The sequence below is a fragment of the Doryrhamphus excisus genome, chromosome 20 (assembly GCF_030265055.1).
Source record: "Doryrhamphus excisus isolate RoL2022-K1 chromosome 20, RoL_Dexc_1.0, whole genome shotgun sequence".
Lineage (NCBI taxonomy): Eukaryota > Metazoa > Chordata > Actinopteri > Syngnathiformes > Syngnathidae > Doryrhamphus > Doryrhamphus excisus.
Genome location: NC_080485.1, coordinates 4404141 through 4424144, shown reverse-complemented (window position 1 = coordinate 4424144; position 20004 = coordinate 4404141). Strand labels below are relative to the sequence as shown.

At 44.7% G+C, this 20004-nt stretch overlaps 1 protein-coding gene across 2 annotated transcripts in view; it reads left to right on the top strand.

Annotated features, from left to right (window-relative positions):
- The window catches only part of vwc2 (von Willebrand factor C domain containing 2), a 58351-nt gene that overhangs the window by 930 nt on the left and 37417 nt on the right, over positions 1 to 20004 (top strand). The gene's annotated exons all lie outside the window — the stretch shown is intronic.

Below are 20004 nucleotides of genomic sequence, written 5' to 3'. Positions count from 1 at the left end.
ACTGTCTGAACCTATCACATCTCATCCCTGGTGATGTGCTTTGTCATCATTTTACCTCAAAGTAAATAGTTACATTCCCCATGTGTGTAGATGGCATGTTGGGATGTTGGAGTAGTGCGAGACAAAGAATTTGACATGTGCAAGCAGTGCTCCACACTTGTGTGTGATTTGATTCTTGCCTAAGGACATGCTTTTCCTCCTGATGACATCCAGTTTGATGCGACAGAGGGACATGGCTTTAGTTTTATTCACAGGGACACTTTGAATGTGATGCTTGCCTTAGAGGCCAGCCAGCCAACCTGTGTGAGCCTCGTACTGTTTACAGCAACGGCCCTAAACACAAATCAAAAGAAGAAGCTGCCTATTGCTTCCTTGCACGTCACCATCATTTTTTTTTTATCACCGCTCACATGGATAAAACAGGAATTTAACATATGTAATTATTTGAAATAATATCAAGATACATTAGAAACTTGAATGAAAAACATATGTCTTTGCTAAATGTGTGGAAAATTCCTGAAGATGAGCATGCTGCTTGAGTTTATTTGGGCCTATTTATAGCAGTAATGTGTTGGTTTAATTGCTCCAAGCTACCCTGGAAGGAATGGCTCTGAGTGACATTATTGAAGAACGCAAGAGGCAGGTCAACCTTTTCTCCACGTCTTGAAGTCTTGTCAGTCCAATCTGTATTAATACTAGTATCTTATTAGTCAAGCTTGAGCAAAAAATATCTCCCTGAGCTCAAACTGTGTGGGCTTTATTCCCTGTGCTGGGTAATGAAAACAACAATATTTATTATGAGTCATAAATCAACTCTACGGTGAGAATCATTGAACCGTGAACCAACAGCCAGGTTAAATCTGTCTGAGATTAATCATCGTGACTGCGCCTCCGTGTTGGTCTATGACAAATATGCTGACATGTGAGTAAAATGTTGGCCTTTGACTTTGTGAGCATCCAGTACATCTAAAGTGACATCACAAACCTGCTCATGTCGCAAAACAAGGTCGGTAGCAAGTCGGTATAACATTTAAATGTCAGTGGAGATCAGCATATAGTGCACTCCACACCAAAAGAATGCAGATCAATAGAAAATTTATAATAGTCAAGGCAGAGGGACGCAACTTAGAAAATGTGTATTTGATTGTATTTAGCATTACATCAAAGGAAATGTTTTTTTTTTCTCTTAAAGAGGACACAAATGCTAATTTTTCAGCCCTTTGTATTGACTGTGGACTCTTATAGAGCAGCTACACACAATAAACGGCGCAGAAAGCTTTCTAGAGCTTCCATAATCTGCACCTATTCCAGCTGCATTTCCTTGGATTTCCACTCCGCTGTGATTGGTCACACTCCCAAGCGTTCCGACGACTGCCGGACCCCACTTTCTAATTTTATCGGTTTTATCGGTAAAGGAGTTGATAATAAATGAATAAACCTTATGGTGAACTACTTGAAAATTGGTTGCGGCGCTAATGGTAGACTTGCGTAAAACTCAGGTCCCTCCTTAGCTTATATTAAATATAAGGACAGCAAAACATCTCAAAACAAACTTTTTTTTATAGTGTGTGGAATTATGAAAGCATGTGGAGCACTCTTGACTGCTCCAACTGCTGTTTGAGTTGAATGCTTCCAAAATAACCATCGCTTTAATGTCTCTATTTAATACACTATACCATACAGTATTATTAGCAGGGATTGCATAATAATTGATTAGCTGATTCATTAATTGTTAAGACTTCTGATGATTGTATGGATTGTATATATCGGTCTTTAGGACATTTAGCTAAAATAGAATGACTACTATTGCCTGTAACCAGCAGAGGTGCTGTTGATACAGTCTATACTGAACATGATGTCAACTATGGGAAGTTGAGTTACGTCAATGCATAGTTGACCAGTAGACCAGGCAGCATTATTCAGTAGCAAACTAGGAATTCAGAACATTCGGAGAGAGAGATTCACCCATCTTCCTTTTACTACCTTACCGACTAATGTAAAGTTAATATAGTGTGTTTAGCAAGGCTGGATTACTTCAGCTGCATTACTGCACACTGTGTTCAGTGGGGTGTACATTTAATTGGGTTTGAGGCTTCAAGCTAGATTGTCTTTTTGGGGGGCTGGGTGGGTGGGATGACTACATAGTGTTAAAAGAAATGCTGCAGTAAAGATTATTCTTAAAATAGAAATACCTATATATGTTAGTGATGCTCCGATCAGGGTTTTAAGGTGGTCGATACCAGTCACATGGATTAATTGTACATTTTTCAATTTGTTTATGAATAGTGCTATTGGCCAGGGGTGGCGTATTAAAGTGAAAAGTCAGGACAATTCCAAGGTTACCTAACTGCCCAGGGGCCCAAGAAATAGTTAAATTGGTAATTAATAAAGGAGGTGGGGGGTAATAAGATAACATACATCACTAGTGAAACTTCTTTAAGGACGCTTTGGAAGTGAGAGTACATTGGTGGAGCTTGGGGTTACTTTGGTTAGCCTCCTAAATGTCATGTACACTGTGAGCCTAGAAAACTAACCATACTCCGGCAAGTGTTGGTATTTGGGTTTTTTTTTGGCCCTCTTAGTTAGGGCAAGACACTACACTGCACACAGGCATCAATACGAGATGCCATACTCACCTGTGAGTTACTACTCACAGGTGATCGACTTTTGAAATCAGCACTGAAATACTGATCAGCGGCCGGACGTTTTGCTTCACCGCCTCGGCTATACACCACTACAGCCGACAGGACCTCATAGACATTGGATACCGACATAAAATGTCTGTTTCGATGGACTTTAATACCAGCCACAACATCCCATGCGAACTAGCTAGGCCGTCGGACTCCCCGTGGATTGTTGTCGGGTCTGGGAAGCGGCGCAAACGAAGGAGGGAGAGGAAGCAGAAGCGAGGCGAGGTTGTAGAGCCGGCCTACGGCTAAAGCTAAAGCTACAACCGCACAAACCACCCCTCCCAAGCTTGTTTCTCACCAACGCCAGGTCTCTCACCTACAAGACGGATGACCTTGAACTACAGCTTGTTGGAAACCGCTACGTTCAGGATTGTTGTGCCCTCATCATCACGGAAACCTGGCTCACTTCAAAGATCCCCGATGCTAGTGTACAGCTAGCCTGACGCTACCTACATCGCTGGGATCGGACTGCGGACTCGGGGAAAAAGACAGGTGGGGGACTCTGTATTTACGTGCGTGGGAACTGGTTCAACAACAGCAGCGTTATAGCGAAGTATTGCTGCCCTGATATTGAGTACATGTCCGTGATATGCTGGCCTTACTTTCTGCCAAGAGAGATCACAGTGGTGATCATCACAGCAGTTTACATCCCACCCGACGCTAACGCTAACACGGCGCTCTCTCTCCTGCTAAACGCCATCAATGCAGAACAACGGGCCCACACCGAGGGTGTACACATCATTGCTGGGGACTTCAATCGGACAGATCTTGAGATTGTATTCTCAAAGTTCTACCAGCATGTTAAATGCCCAACAAGAGGGGAAAGGACTCTAGATCAAGTGTACTCCAACATCAAACACAGATACAGCGCAATACCCCTCCCCCACCTCGGACAGTCAGACCATCTTTCCCTGCTTTTAATCCCTGCATACACCCCCCTCAGACGCAGTTCCAGGCCCACAACAAAGACTATAACAACTTGGCCTGAAAATGCAAAAAAGTGAATTACAGGACTGCTTCCAATACACAGACTGGCACCTCTTTGAAAATCAGGACCTGAATCATGGGAACCATTTCAGTGACAAGAACCATCCGGGTTTTCCCAAACCAGAAACCCTGGATGACCAACCAGGTCCGTTCACTCCTCAAGGCCCGCGATTGTGCCTTTAAGTCAGGTGATAGAGCACTTTACAGCTCAGCCCGGGCTGACCTGAGGAAAGGGATCAGGAAAGCCAAAGTGGACTACAAGGAGAAAATGGAGTCCCACCTCACCAGCACAGACCACAGAAAGTGTGGCAGGCCATCAAGAGCATCACCAACTACAGAGGTTGTGATGTGATGGCAGACCAGAGTGAGTCCTTAGCAGAGGAGCTGAATTGCTTCTTCGCCCGCTTTACACCACCTTGGCAACACTAATCTGCTCTAACCGTGCCCCCACCCACATCAGACCCCAGCACACCCCCACTCATTTATGAGGAGCAGGAGGTGAGACGTGTGCTGAAGGGAGTGAATCCCAGGAAAGCTCCCAGCCCTGATGGAGTACCTGGCAAGGTGCTCAGAGCTTGCGCTCACCAGCTGTCCCACATCTTCTGCAAGATCTTTAATCTCTCATTGGCCCAAACAATCGTTCCAACATGCCTAAAATCAGCCACAATAATCCCCATCCCCAAGAAATCACCTCCAACCAGCCTCAACGATTACCGCCCTGTTGCCCTCACCCCAGTAATCATGAAGTGTTTTCAGAGACTGGTACTCCGACACATCAAGGACTATCTCCCCCCCACACTTGACCCCCACCAGTTCGCCTACCGGACAAACAGATCTACAGAGGATGCCATCACAACAACTCTGCATGCTGTGTTGAGTCACCTGGAACAGCAGCAGGCCTATCCCAGTTTGCTCTTTGTTGACTAGAGTTCGGCCTTCAATACCATCATCCCAGACACATAAACACAAAATTGGACACACATTTGTAGCCTCCCCCCTCTCACATGCAGCTGGATTATGGACTTTCTGACCAACAGGCCCCAGAAAGTGAGGCTCGGCCCCTACCTCTCCTCCACACACACTCGAAGCAGTGGCTCACCACAGGGCTGTGTCCTGAGCCCCCTGTTGTACTGTCACTACACCTACAACTGCAGTCCGGCCCACAGGAACAATATGATCATCAAATTTGCAGACGACACCACAGTGGTCAGGCTACAGAGAGGAGGTTCAGAGACTCACAACCTGGTGCTCTAAAAATAACCTGACTCTGAATACCAGGAAGACTAAAGTAGATCATCATGGACTTCAGGAGGACAATAAGTGATCATCTCCCCCTCTACATCAACGGCGAGGACGTGGAGAGGGTCCATGACTTCAGATTCCTGGGAGTCCAGATCTCCGGTGATTTGACCTGGACTACACCTCAGCCGTCATCAAAAAGGCTCAGCAGCGGTTACACTGCTCAGGAAAAACAAGTGGCCCAGAAACGTCTGATGGCCTTCAACCGCTCATCCATTGAGAGGCTGCTGACCTACTGCCTAACCATGTGGTATAGGAGCTGCACTGCTGCAGACAGAGAGCGGCTCTACAACTCCCGGTGCGTCAGCAGAGCTCTCAGGATCATCCAGGACTCTTCTCACTCTGCCGCACAATTGTTTTAGCGACTACCTTCTGGGAGGCGATACAGATATATCAGGGCACGGACAAACAGACTAAAAAGCAGTTTCTTTCCTCGAGCCATCATCTCCCTCAACAAGATGTAACCATGTAACCAAGGCAACCAATCGTCCTCTACCAGGGGTGTACAAAAGACTCGTTGTTATACCCTGTTCTGTTCTGGTTTAATTAGGCTGACATGAGTGTGGGCGTGACTCGGAATTACTACGCTGGTCGAGTACTTGAACGCACCGCGGTAGCCGCTAGCTTCGTGAGTTGATGTCACTCGAACTGCTTAGCCCTGGGTGTTAATGTGCCCACACGGACATCGTGGTGGATGATATGTATAGCTGTGTGCGTCTATAAACAAACCACACACACACACATACACACACTCACCTTACAACCCATACACGCCACACACCCACACTACACTTACAAGTCCCATGCGCACCCCCCTACCTGTGATGCGACGTATTACAAATAAATAAAGCAGCCATCAAGCTGGATGTGGACGTCCCTCATTGCTACTGCACTCACCTGAACAGAATTGCTGTCCTGACCCGACACCCTGGAGTGATTGCTGACCATTGCTGCACCCAATTAAACCCCCATTACTACAATTTTGGTCCTTCGAGCCGGATAGAAGCAACCACTTCAGTCATTATGTTCAGGCCACAGGAGAGAGAGCCTAGAGGTGTGGACCGCCCACAAAGAGTAAGACAACCGCCATCACATCTTCAGGACTACGAGGTCAGTTACCCTATGAGGTGCCACGTTCCTGGAGATGATGAGCGGGCCACACAAATGTCTTCTCCAGAAATTATTAGATCGATCCAGAGCATGAGAGAAGAAAATGACCAGCTGCGGAGAGATGTCCAACGTCTTTCAGACATGATCCACAGTCTCCCAGCAACCTCCTCAAGGACTCAGACACAGTCCAGATGCCAAATGGAGGAAATATTCACCACACTGGCACTCGCCAGCAAGCCGACGCCATCTAGTGGCCATCAAGGCCCACGTCAGCCACTCATTAATCCACCGGTGAACAACGATGCTCTTTCACCTCCACAAGGCAACCAAAGTGACATTGTTGAGGACCTCAGACAGTGTTTGGAGGAAGCAGGATTAGCCAACAAGCACACCGAGTCACCAGTCACGTCTGGCATTTCAACTCCTTGCTCGCAAGACAAATTTGAGATGAGCTACACAAAGGAGTGCCAAGAGCCGCGTCACCACGACGACCAAGACAGCTCACCACCCAGTAAAGCTCACCATCAGTCTAACTATGGCCAACAACCTTGGCCTAAAGTTGCACCTAGGCAGTCTTATGTCAAGCATCACTCAAGCTATGAAGAGGGCGACAACCACTATCATCGTCCTTATTATCCTCCACGCCATCCAAGTTATCCTTACTACAGCGATGAAGGCCGTCATCCTGCAACATCCCGTCTACAAAGTAGTCCAAGAGCCCGTCACGAAAGCCGCTACTACGGGCACGAAAGTGGATACCCTCTGGAATATAGAGGCCACCTCGATGATTATAACAGCGCTGTTTATGGACATGACAATCGGCAAAGGGAGGAGAGATACCCACCTGACCCGCCATATCCTTCCACCACTCCATATGGCCGAATGCCAGCTTTGGACTCCTACCGTGGACCGAAACCAACCATCCCAGACTTTAAGTCAGAGGATCCTCGTGAATTTGCAAGACTGAAATTGGCCCTGGACAATTTACTCCCATATGATGCTCCAGAGCGCTTCAAGTTCCAAATCCTCATGGATCATCTCAAGTGTGAGGAAGCGTTACTCATTGCTGACTCCTACAGCAACAGTCCACGTCCGTTTGCGGACACTATGAGGGCGCTCACTGAGATGTATGGTCAACCACAGCAGCTGGCGCTAAAGCGGATTTCCATGTTGATGGATGGGCCCAATGTCAGGACTGGAGATATTAAGGCCTTTAAGTCATTCGCGCTCCAGGTTCGTGCACTTGTCGGAATGCTGCATCAACTTGGAAGCCAAGGTTGGATGGAGTTGAGATGTGGTTCACATGTGTCTCGCCTCTTAGCTAAGTTGCCCCACGACCTAAGAGCTAATTTCCACAGATATGTGAACCCCATTCATAATCCTATTCCAACTCTAATCAATCTGGCAGACTGGCTTGAATATGAGGTACGAGTTCAAATCAGTGGAGATCAACACAGCAGTACCTCAGCCAGAGAGAGACAAGTCTCATACAAGACTCGACCTCCCGACTACAAGTCACAGAGAACTACTGCTATTCTTCATGGAAGCGAATCTACCGACCTGCAGGAGAACTCAGATAGAGAGCCAGCTGTTCCAGTGAGGGATGCAACGCCTGATAAGCCAAAGAAATACTGCCCCTTCTGTGACACTGCGCAGCACTATCTGAACCAGTGCAGCAACTTTAAACTGCTGTCCGTAGAGCAAAGGATGCATTGGATTAAAGCAAATAATCGATGCTGGAGATGCGGCCGGGAACACCTTGCAGCAAAGTGCAACCTGAAAGCTAAGTGCAAACGATGCGAGAGGAAGCACCTGGAGGTTCTACATGAGGTCAATTCAAGTCAACATGCCTCAGCACCCAGTAAACCCAAAGTACCTGAATCAAGCACTTGTTTAGTGAGTTCCGTGTCAGAGACTTTGTTCATCGATCGGCCAGCCAGTAGCCGCCAAGTGTTACTCAAGTTGAGTCGAGTCATCCTCCAGAGCGGCAGCAAGGTACTCGAGACCTACGCAATATTGGATGATGGGTCAGAGCGCACAATACTCCTCAACGATGCTGCTGTTCGTTTGGGCCTTGATGGGAAGGCTGAAGACCTCACACTCCGAACAGTCCGACAAGAAATCTGTACCATCCATGGAGCCACTGTGTCCTTCTCAGTAGCTGCTGCCTCTCAGCCAGACAAATGCTACAAGATTAACAAAGCCTTCACTTCCAGAGAGCTGAATCTAGCCAGTTACACCTATCCAGTCAAAGCGCTACAGGAGAAATATCGCCACCTGAGAGACATTCCACTGCCACCCATCAAGGATGCCCAGCCGCTGCTGCTGATTGGGTCAGACTATCCTCATCTAATTACACCAGTGGAACCAGTATGTCTAGGCCCCCCCGGCGGACCTGCAGCAGTACACACCCGACTCGGATGGACGTTACAAGGCCCTACTAGCCTATTGAACCACCAACTTTCCCCCCAGCAATGTCTGTTCACCGCCTGCAATGCTCCAGAAGAAGAACTCTTCAGGCATGTGGAGAAACTATGGCAACTAGACACCTTACCATACAGAAATGAGCGTCTGATTACTAGATCAAAACAAGATGCAGAAGCAGTCCGCACCCTTGAATTGAAGACCACCAGAGTAATGGTAGATGGCGTAAACAGGTATGCTACTCCGTTACTATGGAAACAAAGCCTACCTCTGCTTCAGGCAACAAAGGAAGCAGTGCTGTCCCAGCTACGTGGGGCAGAAAGACGACTTGTGAGTGATCCCAAGAGAGCCGCCATCTACTCTAAAGAAATCCACAAGCTCATCGATGCCGGCTACGTCAAGGCCATCTCTCCTTGTAAGACCAAAGAGACCAACTATTCGTGGTTCATCCCCCACCACATGGTGCAACACAATGGGAAATACCGAATAGTCTTCAACTGCTCCTTCACATTCAATGGACAGAGCCTAAACGACCACCTGCTCCCCGGACCCACACTTGGAGCTAGCCTCCTGGGGGTCCTGCTCAGGTTCCGGGAACACCCAGTGGCCATCAGCAGTGATGTCAAGGGAATGTTTCACCAAGTCCGCCTGCTTGAAGAGGACAAACCATTCCTTCGTTTCTTGTGGCGGGACGTTAAAGTGGATCAAGAACCTACCACCTATGAATGGCAAGTACTCCCGTTCGGGACGACGTGTAGTCCATGCTGTGCTACCTTTGCCCTTCAGACTCACGTTCACAGGCATACTGAACCAAAGGAGAATGCCCGCCTGTCAGCAGAACGCTGCTTCTACGTTGACAACTGCCTGCAGAGCCTTCAGTCAGAAGATCAAGCCAAGCAGCTGGTAAGCCGACTACACACATTACTGATGGAGGGCGGATTTGAACTCCGAGAATGGGCCAGCAACGTACCTGCTGTCATTAGACACCTGCCCAAGGAATCCCAGTCAGAAAGTAGCACCCTATGGTTCGCGCAACAGACAGCTGACCCTCAGGAACGCACACTTGGACTCTTATGGCAGTGTAGGACAGACACACTTGGCTACAAACAACACCAGAGTGAGTGTCCCGAACCGACTATGCGCAACATTTATCGTCTTCTTGCTCAACAATATGATCCTCTGGGATATATCGTTCCCTACATCACAAGAGCCAAGATTATTGTGCAGCGCCTTTGGGACCGGAAAAGAGGATGGGACGATCCCAATCTCCCCGAAGATCTGCTGCAGGCTTGGAGGGCATGGGAATATGAACTTCCTCAGTTGGCACAAGTCATATTACCTAGATGCTACACTGACCGCTTCACTGATTGCAGTATCAGCAACCGGACCATCCATGTCTTCTGCGATGCATCCGAACGTGCATATGGATCAGTGGCGTACCTGCTGACTGACTGCAGTGAAGGACAAGTTCAAGTGGCATTCCTCGCAGCTAGATCCAGAGTCGCGCCAAAGAAACAACTCTCCATACCCCGACTTGAGCTGTGTGGAGCCTTAACCGGTGCACAGTTGGCTTCTGTGTTGATCAAAGAGCTCACAATCAAGATCCAAGCAGTAGTATACTGGACCGATTCCACCACAGTCCTCCACTGGCTCCAGTCAGACTCCTGCAGATATAAGGTATTTGTGGGCACGAGAGTTGCAGAGATACAGGATCTGACTGACATCAATGCCTGGCGCTACGTTGACTCAGCCACAAACCCAGCAGACGACATTACAAGGGGAAAAACACTAACACAGCTCAGCGGAGTGAGCCGATGGAGTCATGGACCCCCCTTTCTTCTACAACCGTCTGACCAGTGGCCTGAATCACCACCCAGTCCAGTCCTGGAAGAAGCAGAGGAACTGAGGAATGCCATGTTTTGTGGCTTGACGGTCAGCTCAACCAATTCGGAAATACCTGACATCATTCAGTTTAGAACATTTCAAGAGCTTCTGGAGGCAACCACGCAGAAGCTGCACGGGGCGGCTGACAACACACGTCCCACTGCTGCTGATTACCACGAAGCAGAGCTGGCCCTCCTCAGGTACACCCAAATAAAGAGTTTCCCAGAAGAAGTATCCATGCTCAAAATGGGTAAACCCCTCTCATCTAACAGTAGACTGTTAACCCTAGCTCCCGAATATGACCAGTCATCAGGTCTGATACGTGTCGGGGGAAGGCTTAGACGATGTGATAGTCTGAGCCAAGAAGAACTGCATCCCATTCTCCTGCCATCTTCCCACCCAGTGGTCAAGCTTCTAATTCAGCATTATGACAACCAGCTGCACCACCCTGGATCAGAGCGTGTTTTTGCTGAACTTCGCAGGAAATACTGGATACTGAGAGGCAGAGAAGCGGTCAAGAAGCACCAGCATTACTGCGTGGACTGTAGGAAGTGGAGAAGCCGCCCACAGGTACCAAGGATGGCCGATATACCCCCCTCCAGTTTGAGACTATGTCGACCTGCCTTCTATTCCACTGGTGTTGACTGTTTCGGACCGATGATTATTAAAGTGGGACGACGCACAGAGAAGAGGCGCTTCGTTGCTCGCAGAGGCAAGCCCTATGAACTACTCTCAGACCAGGGCACCAATTTCAAAGGAGGAAATAAAGAATTGCATGAGGCCTTCAGTGCCCTAGAACCTGCAATCAAGGACCGACTTGCAGCCGAACAGATCCGTTTCAAATTCAACCCACCTAATGCTCCACACTTTGGCGGCTCCTGGGAACGAGAAGTGAGATCTGTCAAGAACGCCCTACGTACCACCTTGGGAGCTCAGACAGTGCCAGAGGAAGTTTTGATGACCGTCCTAATTGAAATAGAAGGAATCCTCAATTCAAGGCCCTTGGGTTATGTATCCTCTGACCTTGCTGACCCTGACCCAGTCACACCCAACTGCCTGTTGATGGGGCGGCCGGACTCATCACTCCCTCAAGTGATCTACCCTGCAACAGAACTACTGAGTCGGAAAAGATGGCGTCATTCTCAGATTCTAGCCGATCACTTCTGGAAACATTACGTTCAGCACTTCCTTCCCACCTTGCAAGCCCGACAGAAGTGGAAGACGGAGAGTGATGACATCACAGTCGGCACAGTCGTCCTCATTGTGGATCAGCAAGCCCCAAGAGCCCTCTGGCAAATAGGGACAGTGAAGACTGTCATTCCTGGAGCAGACGGCCGAGTGAGAACAGCTGTAATTCGAGTAAAAGACCGGACGTACACGCGGCCAGTTGTTCGTCTTGTCAAGCTACCAGCCTTACCTCGGGACATTGATGACACCTAATGGTCAAATTTGTTAACAAATTTGGGGGCGGCTGTACAAAAGACTCCTTGTTATACCCTGTTCTGTTCTGGTTTAATTAGGCTGACATGAGTGTGGGCGTGACTCGGAATTACTACGCTGGTCGAGTACTTGAACGCACCGCGGTAGCCGCTAGCTTCGTGAGTTGATGTCACTCGAACTGCTTAGCCCTGGGTGTTAATGTGCCCACACGGACATCGTGGTGGATGATATGTATAGCTGTGTGCGTCTATAAACAAACCACACACACACACATACACACACTCACCTTACAACCCATACACGCCACACACCCACACTACACTTACAAGTCCCATGCGCACCCCCCTACCTGTGATGCGACGTATTACAAATAAATAAAGCAGCCATCAAGCTGGATGTGGACGTCCCTCATTGCTACTGCACTCACCTGAACAGAATTGCTGTCCTGACCCGACACCCTGGAGTGATTGCTGACCATTGCTGCACCCAATTAAACCCCCATTACTACAAGGGGTCTCAAACTCGCGGCCTGCGGGCCAAATGCGAGACGCTAGTTTGAGGCCCCCACCTTGATACCATAATGTTGGAATGACAGCTTAAAGCTGTGTGCACACCGGACACAATTAATTTTATTTTATCAATTAATTGATTTTGCCCCGCCCATACTGTTACCCTACCCTGCTACCCCGCCCTGTTTTGCTTTGGATTAGCAATTAAGCTAAAGGCTTATGACGCTGGGTACAAATAAATGCAGGAAATGATTTGGAATAAAATGGAAAATACACGTCAAGATAAAGCATCTCATTAAACATGTTAAAGTTACGACGCTGCTCCCAGATGGAACTGAGTACGATGCTAACTTGCTAATTGGGTAAAATTATTACGTTTCATTAATGTTCATGTTAAAGGTTAAATAACTGTTAATACTGTACATTTGAATCGGGAAAAAAATAATTTCTCTACCAACTGTATGTGGTTTCTTACGTTTTTTGTGCATAAACGTAGCCATTTTCCTATGCACAAGTACAAGTGAATAAATCCCGTACTTGCAGTGGGGATGTTGTTACACACAACTCTGCTTCGGTTTGCTTTGCAAGAGAAAGGCAAAAATGTTTATTGCTCTTTTCCAAAGTGAAAGCTGATGTGTGTGACTATCTTGTTTTGCCTGAAACATAAAGATAATAGGTCTGCTTTCATGGATGACTAAGGAAATTAATAAATAGTCACATTTGAGAGGTTGGATTCAGGATATTTACGTACATTGCATTTTAAAATTGAACTATTAATTGATTACCAAAGTAGTTGTTGATTAATTGAATAATTGATTAATCATCAATTTGTCGATTAATCCTTGCAGCTCCATTGCTGACGCACATATGGACGAGTATTGGAGCTACATTAGCTGCCGTTTGACTGATGATCACATCGTGAACGGAGAAAACCCACCATACTTAGTCAAGTGTTCAAATGCCATATGAATTACTCAGCAAGATATTTTTTGTGGCATGTTTTACCGGGTGCAAAATTCATCTGATTCTCACAAAATAAGTCTCACACAGCAAACATGTTTGTTTTCAATTTGGCACACCTACGGACTGTGAAGGAAAGTGGGCGGGGGACACTCCCTACAGGCTGCATGCTGCAATTGTACGAGCCAGAGGTGATCTGCGTCGAAAGGCATTTGTCAGCAGCATATGCCGATCACATGCTTTTTCACAGAAATCTGATATTGATCGAGCTCTGATGTTGATCGGTGGTCGATCAATCGGAGTATCCCTACTATGTACCACATTAATTCATTTCCCGTTGTTGAGTTCTATTGTTGAGTTTTGAGATGAAAACTTTTTCCTCTTTGAGCCAAGAAGACTGAACACAAAAACACTCACTCAGTGGTGGAATTATAATAAAAAGAAATGTAGTTCAATTATGTTTGCATTTCTATGATGTGATTTTAGGCTTGTAAGCAAGTCACTACAAGGTTCCATGCTATTCGACACAGCCCATTAACGTACTTTCTCCCCGGAGGTTTGTCGTTTGTTTCCACACCTCACAGATTTAGGTTGCATGATTATTTATTAAAGAACTTTCAGTTTAACTTTTGTAAAAACAGCAAAGCTCTGCAGAGTCGTTTGCTAGTTTGTATTTATGAATGTTTAAACAGAGGAACCTGTTTGCCGTTCCCTAAACTCTTATGGACAATTACAGAGCAATGCACATTTTCAACTTTTATTCACATTTTGTGAGTCACATTAAGTATTTTCTTTTGTATGTATCCCAATACATGGACAGGGCTCAGACCAGCCTAGTATTGAAAGGGACCTATTATGCCCATTTTTCATCCCTTTGGCATCATACTTTCAGCTGCTGTCAGGTTGAGTTCCCATTATGCGTGACGTCTTTGACATCAGATGTGATTGGACAATTAAAAAATGTACATGCTGGTTCCGACGGTGACTTTAAACAGAGGTTGCTGTGTTTATTGCATTGACATGCCTGACATGTCAATGCATGCCTGACATGCTGAAAAATCTGCTTGTGTGTGCACTGTGTGCCTGTCACCCAATTTACCACTGCTCAGACTGTCCTTCGCTTGCACCGAGACTAGACCAGGTCGGAGCTGGCAAGCTTCTAGGACACCTCCGGGGCTCTGTTTTTTCATGAAATTGTCACTGCGTCAAGCTGAAAATCTGGACGCCACACCCATCTCGGCACAGCCCAGTCTACCAAGTTGGATGTGCACAGTGGTGCGCTGGATGAAATTACTACTGCGTGGGGTCCACCACACTCCGCCACCCTGTGGCACCTTGCGCTGCGCCACAAAATTAGAGCCCTTTATCTCTAATGGGATATCAATGTAAGATGTTTTTATGACACCTTTATCTTGCTGACACAATTAGACAAATGTGGCGAGTGCTTTTAATTTGAAGGCCAGAAATGTGACATTGATGCAAGAGAGAATAAATGTGTCTCTTGTCTTTTTCTCTCTCAGAATCTCTATGTTGTCAGTGACCACAATGGTCTTTACATTATGAATTGGTCCTTACATTACAGCGGTAAGACTCAACACGGATCCAGCCTGAGTAGGGCACATTGATGAAGCTAACCCCAGTAGCTTCATTCACTCTGTAACAGAAGGGCTGCAGAGTTGAATATCCATCATCAAATGGGAAACTAAGGCCTTGTCCACACGTACAGTAGCAGGTTTTTTTTTTTTTTTGTAAACCGCACATTTCCCCTCTCCACACAACCATGTACAGTGCATCCGGAAAGTATTCACAGCGCTTCACTTTTTCCACATTTTGTCATGTTACAGCCTCATTCCAAATTGTATTAATTTAATCTCTTACCTCAAAATTCTACACAAAATACTCCATTATGACAATGTGAAAAAGTTTTTTTTTGACTTTTTTTGAATTTATTAAAAATAGAAAACTAAGAAATCACATTTACATACGTAAGTATAAACAGCCTTTGCCATGAAGCTCAAAATTGAGCTCAGGTGCATCTTTTTTCCACTGATCATCCTTGAGATCTTTCTACAGCTTAATTGGAGTCCACCTACAGTAAATTGAGTTGATTGGACATGATTTGGAAAGGCACACACCTGTCTATATAAGGTCCCACAGTTGACTGTGCATGTCAGAGCACAAACACCAAGCATGAAGTCAAAAGAACTGTCTGTAGACCTGGGGAAGGATACAGAAAGATTTCTGCTGCTTTGAAGGTCCCAATGAGCACAGTGACCTCCATTATTCGTAAATGGAAACCACCAGGACTCTTCCAAGAGCTGGCCGGCCTTCTAAACTGAGCGATCGGGGAAGAAGGGCCTTAGTCAGGGAGGTGACCAAGGCCCCGATGGTCACTCTGTCAGAGCTCCAGCGTTCCTCTGTGGAGAGAGGAGAGCCTTCCAGAAGGACAACCATCTCTGCAGCAATCCACCAATCAGGCCTGTATGGTAGAGTGGCCAGACGAAAGCCACTCCTTAGTAAAAGGAACATGGCAGCCCGTCTGGAATTTGCCAAAAAGCACCTGAATGACTCTCAGACCATGAGAAACAAAATTCTCTGGTCTGATGAGACAACGATTGAACTCTTTGGTGTGAATGCCAGGCGCCATGTTTGGAGGAAACCAGGCACTGCTCATCACCAGGCCAATACCATCCCTACAGTGAAGCATGGTGGTGGCAGCATCATGCTGTGGGTATGTTTTTCAGCAGCAGGAACTGGCAGACTAGTCAGGATAGAAGGAAAAATGAATGCAGCAATATATAGAGATATCCTGGATGAAAACCTGCTCCAGAGCGCTCTTGTCCTGCTGAAAAATGAACCTTCGCCCCAGCCTGAGGTCAACGACCCGAAGCACACAGCCAAGATCTCAAAAGATTGGCTTCAGAACCACTCCGTGAATGTACTGGAGTGGCCCAGCCAGAGTCCAGACTTGAATCTGATCGAACATCTCTGGAGAGATCTGAAAATGGCTGTGCACAGATGTCTCCCATCCAACCTGATGGAGCTTGAGACTTATTGCAAAGAAGAATGGGCAAAACTGCCTAAAGATAGGTGTGCTAAACTTGTGGGATCATATTCAAAAAGACTTGAGGCTGTAATTGCTGCCAAAGGTGGATCAACAAAGTATTAAGCAAAGGCTGTGAATACTTATGTAAATGTGATTTTTTTGTTTTCTATTTTTAATAAATTCAAAACATGTCAAAAAAACCTTTTTTCACATTGTCATAATGGAGTATTTTGTGTAGAATTTTGAGGTAAGAGATTAAATTAATACAGTTTGGAATGAGGCTGTAACATGACAAAATGTAGAAAAAGTGAAGCGCTGTGAATACTTTCCGGACTGTATTTTTACAAAACCGCATAAATGCTAATAACACTGACAAAGACAATAGCAAGGACCGCGGCATTCGGAAATTGTCATGCCATTCCTCTGGGAGGACGACTTCAATCTCAAAGTTCTCCCACCACCAGGTTATGAGATGACCTGCATCAACAGGAACAACACGACGGGAGGAGGAGTCGCCCTGTATGTGGACAACTACATTACAAAGTTGGAAAGAATGTCAGTTGCTATTAATATCCTAGAATGCATAACAATTGAAATCTGTAAAGAACAAAGAAAAAAAACATGTACATTGTTTATACAGAACGCCACACTCAAGGATAGAAATGTTTGAAGATTGGATCAAAACAACCTTTTCAGATAACTATCAAAAAACACTTTATGTTTATAAAATATGTGGAGACTTCAATATTGATCTGCTCAATCCACACAAAAATAAGGTAAGAAAGAAAAAAGTAAGACAGACTACCCTCATTATTTCATGGTGGGAAACACCTATAATGATGATATGGATGAGACAGTTGAAAAGTTCAATAACTACTTTGTCAATATTGGTCCCAAACTAGAAGAAGGGATTCTGAAACAAAGGACAAGCGAGGTAAGGAATGAAAAAAGGAATCCTAATTCTATGTTTGTGACAGATGTAACAAAAAAGGAAATCATCGACATTGTCAAAAATTGTAAAGCAAAAACATCAACTGATTGTAATAGAATAGAAATGGACACTATGAAAATGGTAGTCAACGAGATCGTGGAACTGCTGATGTACATCAGTAATTTATCTATTCAGACCGGAAGTTTTCCCCAAGAAATGAAAACAGCTAAGGTTGTTCCAATTTTTTAAAATGGTGACAAAACCAATTTACAAACTATCGGCCAGTCTCCTTAGTCTCCTTCGCTCCTTAGTCTCCTTAGCTGGTATTATTTGCTGATGATACCACTGCTTTTTGTTCTGGAGGGACTACAGATGAAATCGTTAGAAAGGTCAGAGAAGAAATGGTCACACTAAAAAGATGGTTTGATGATAATAGATTGTCCTCGAACCTAAGTAAAACTAAAATCATACTGTTTGGTAACAGCAGAAAGGACACGCACCAGCAAATACAAATAGACGGTGTAGACATTGAAAGGCTGAAGGAAAATAAATTTCTGGGGATCACAATAGATGAAAATATGAGCTAGAAACCTCATATTACAAATATACAACATAAGGTGGCCAGAAATATTTCAGTATTGAACAAAGCAAAATTTGTTCTCAATCAGAAATCACTCCACACTCTTTATTGCTCTCTGGTTCTACCATATCTTACTTATTGTGTGGAAATATGGGCTAATAACTATAAAAGTAGTCTTCACTCGCTAAATGTACTGCAAAAAAGGTCAGTAAGGATAATTCATAATGCCGCCTACAGAGAACGTACTCCTTATTTCTAAAATCACAAATATTTAAACTTGCTGATATAGTTAATCTTCAAACAGCTAAAATAATGTATGAGGCTAAAAATAACCAATTACCTAAAAATGTCATCCAATACTTCTCTACAAGAGAGGAGAAATATGATCTCAGGTAAGAACTAAATTTGAAACACTTATATGCTAGGACTACATTAAAAAGCCATAGCATTTCAGTATGTGGAATCAAACTCTGGAATAGATTGAGTAAGGACCTCAAACAATGCACAACGATGAGCGAATTCAAGAAACAATACAAGCAGTTGATGTTTGCTAAATACAAGGATGAAGAGTCTTGAACCAGTCATGATGTGCTTTATATATCACGATATTGACAGTTTCTATGGTACACATTATGTCATTGTATGGTCATATCACCTCGTACTTCGGCACGTGACAAAAATAAAATAAAAAAATAAATAAAAACTTTAACTATATTAGGAAAGCTAACAAATGCTGAATAAATGTAAAAGTACCAGATGGAGGGGTAGGATTTAATCAGCTTTGCTTCTTCCTACTCCTTTTGGACATGTGGAACTGTGAACTGATTATGTGATGCACTCAATTGTAATCTGATGCATGTTCAAATGAAATAAAACCATTATCATTACCAATACCTGGCAGTGGTGTTTGGTAACGTATAACTCTGGTTATTTGCGCCAATACCTAAACACATAACCGGAATTTGAAAGGTTTTGAAAATCGTAGTTTTTAGTGCCGGATATCTGCGGGCTCGTGTGGATGATAGGCCAAATTGTGGAAATATAACTTCATTATGAGATACCCACCTACACCGTGGACAGGTCTACACCGTGGTGTTGCATTTTCTATTTCATGCTTACTGCACATGCCATGTTGGAGTGTAGCTCAGTTATAAACGTGATACGGTCACCAGATCGGCCTGATCTGGTGGCTGAAGCCGATGTTATTCGGCTACTTAAAATTATAGCGGATTGGCAAGCCAATCCTGATCCTGAAGATCGGATTGGGACATGATTTGTATTTTAATGGAGTTTATGGGTCAGTTTCCTAAAAGGGGTACCAGAAGTGTGACATAGCAAGCAAAATTACAAATATTTTCTACAAATTTGCATATTAAAATAAAGTATCACTTGAATAAATGTCAGTATTTCATCTAGTATATCAATCACTATAAATGCTTTAAACTTACCTTAAATTGTCACAAACATGCTCCTAGATGGACCCCGCGTCAAACTCGATACTCCCAATACATTAAAACATTGTTCTTGAGAAGGTGTAACACATTACACCTTCTGTCTGGGCATGATGTAAAATATCTCCTCAAAGTGTATCTATTAGAAAATATACATCAGTATGAATCCAGAAGGTAACATGCATGTATAATGGACATTATGCAATATTTATGATTTTGTCCCTCTCGTTATTGTCTGAATTTTGACAAAAAACAAACAGAGACATAGCATGCAAATACTATGAAGTACACATTGTGTGTCAAAGAAGATGTCAGCTCATTTGCATGCAGCAAAGAAAATATTTGACACTGTTTCCTCAGTTTATTCAATGTGTTTGCAGAATATTTTTATTTCAATGTAGCTGCAAATCACTGTAATCTTTGTGTCATGCTCCTCGAAGTGACGGCACCCGCTCTCGTACTGTTTGGTCCTTATACATTGAACAATAAAAACCCAAGGAAAAGATTATTTGTAATAAAATAGTAAGATTGTATTGAGGTTTGGCAGGGACAAAAAACCTTCAAAAGGCTCAGTCAATTCTTTTTTCCACCAATGCCATGTATTTGTGTTTTTATTTGTATACCCGAAATCTGCCCTGCTTATTTTGTGCGTTCATTCATTCCTATTCGATTCCCTTTCACATAATAGTACAA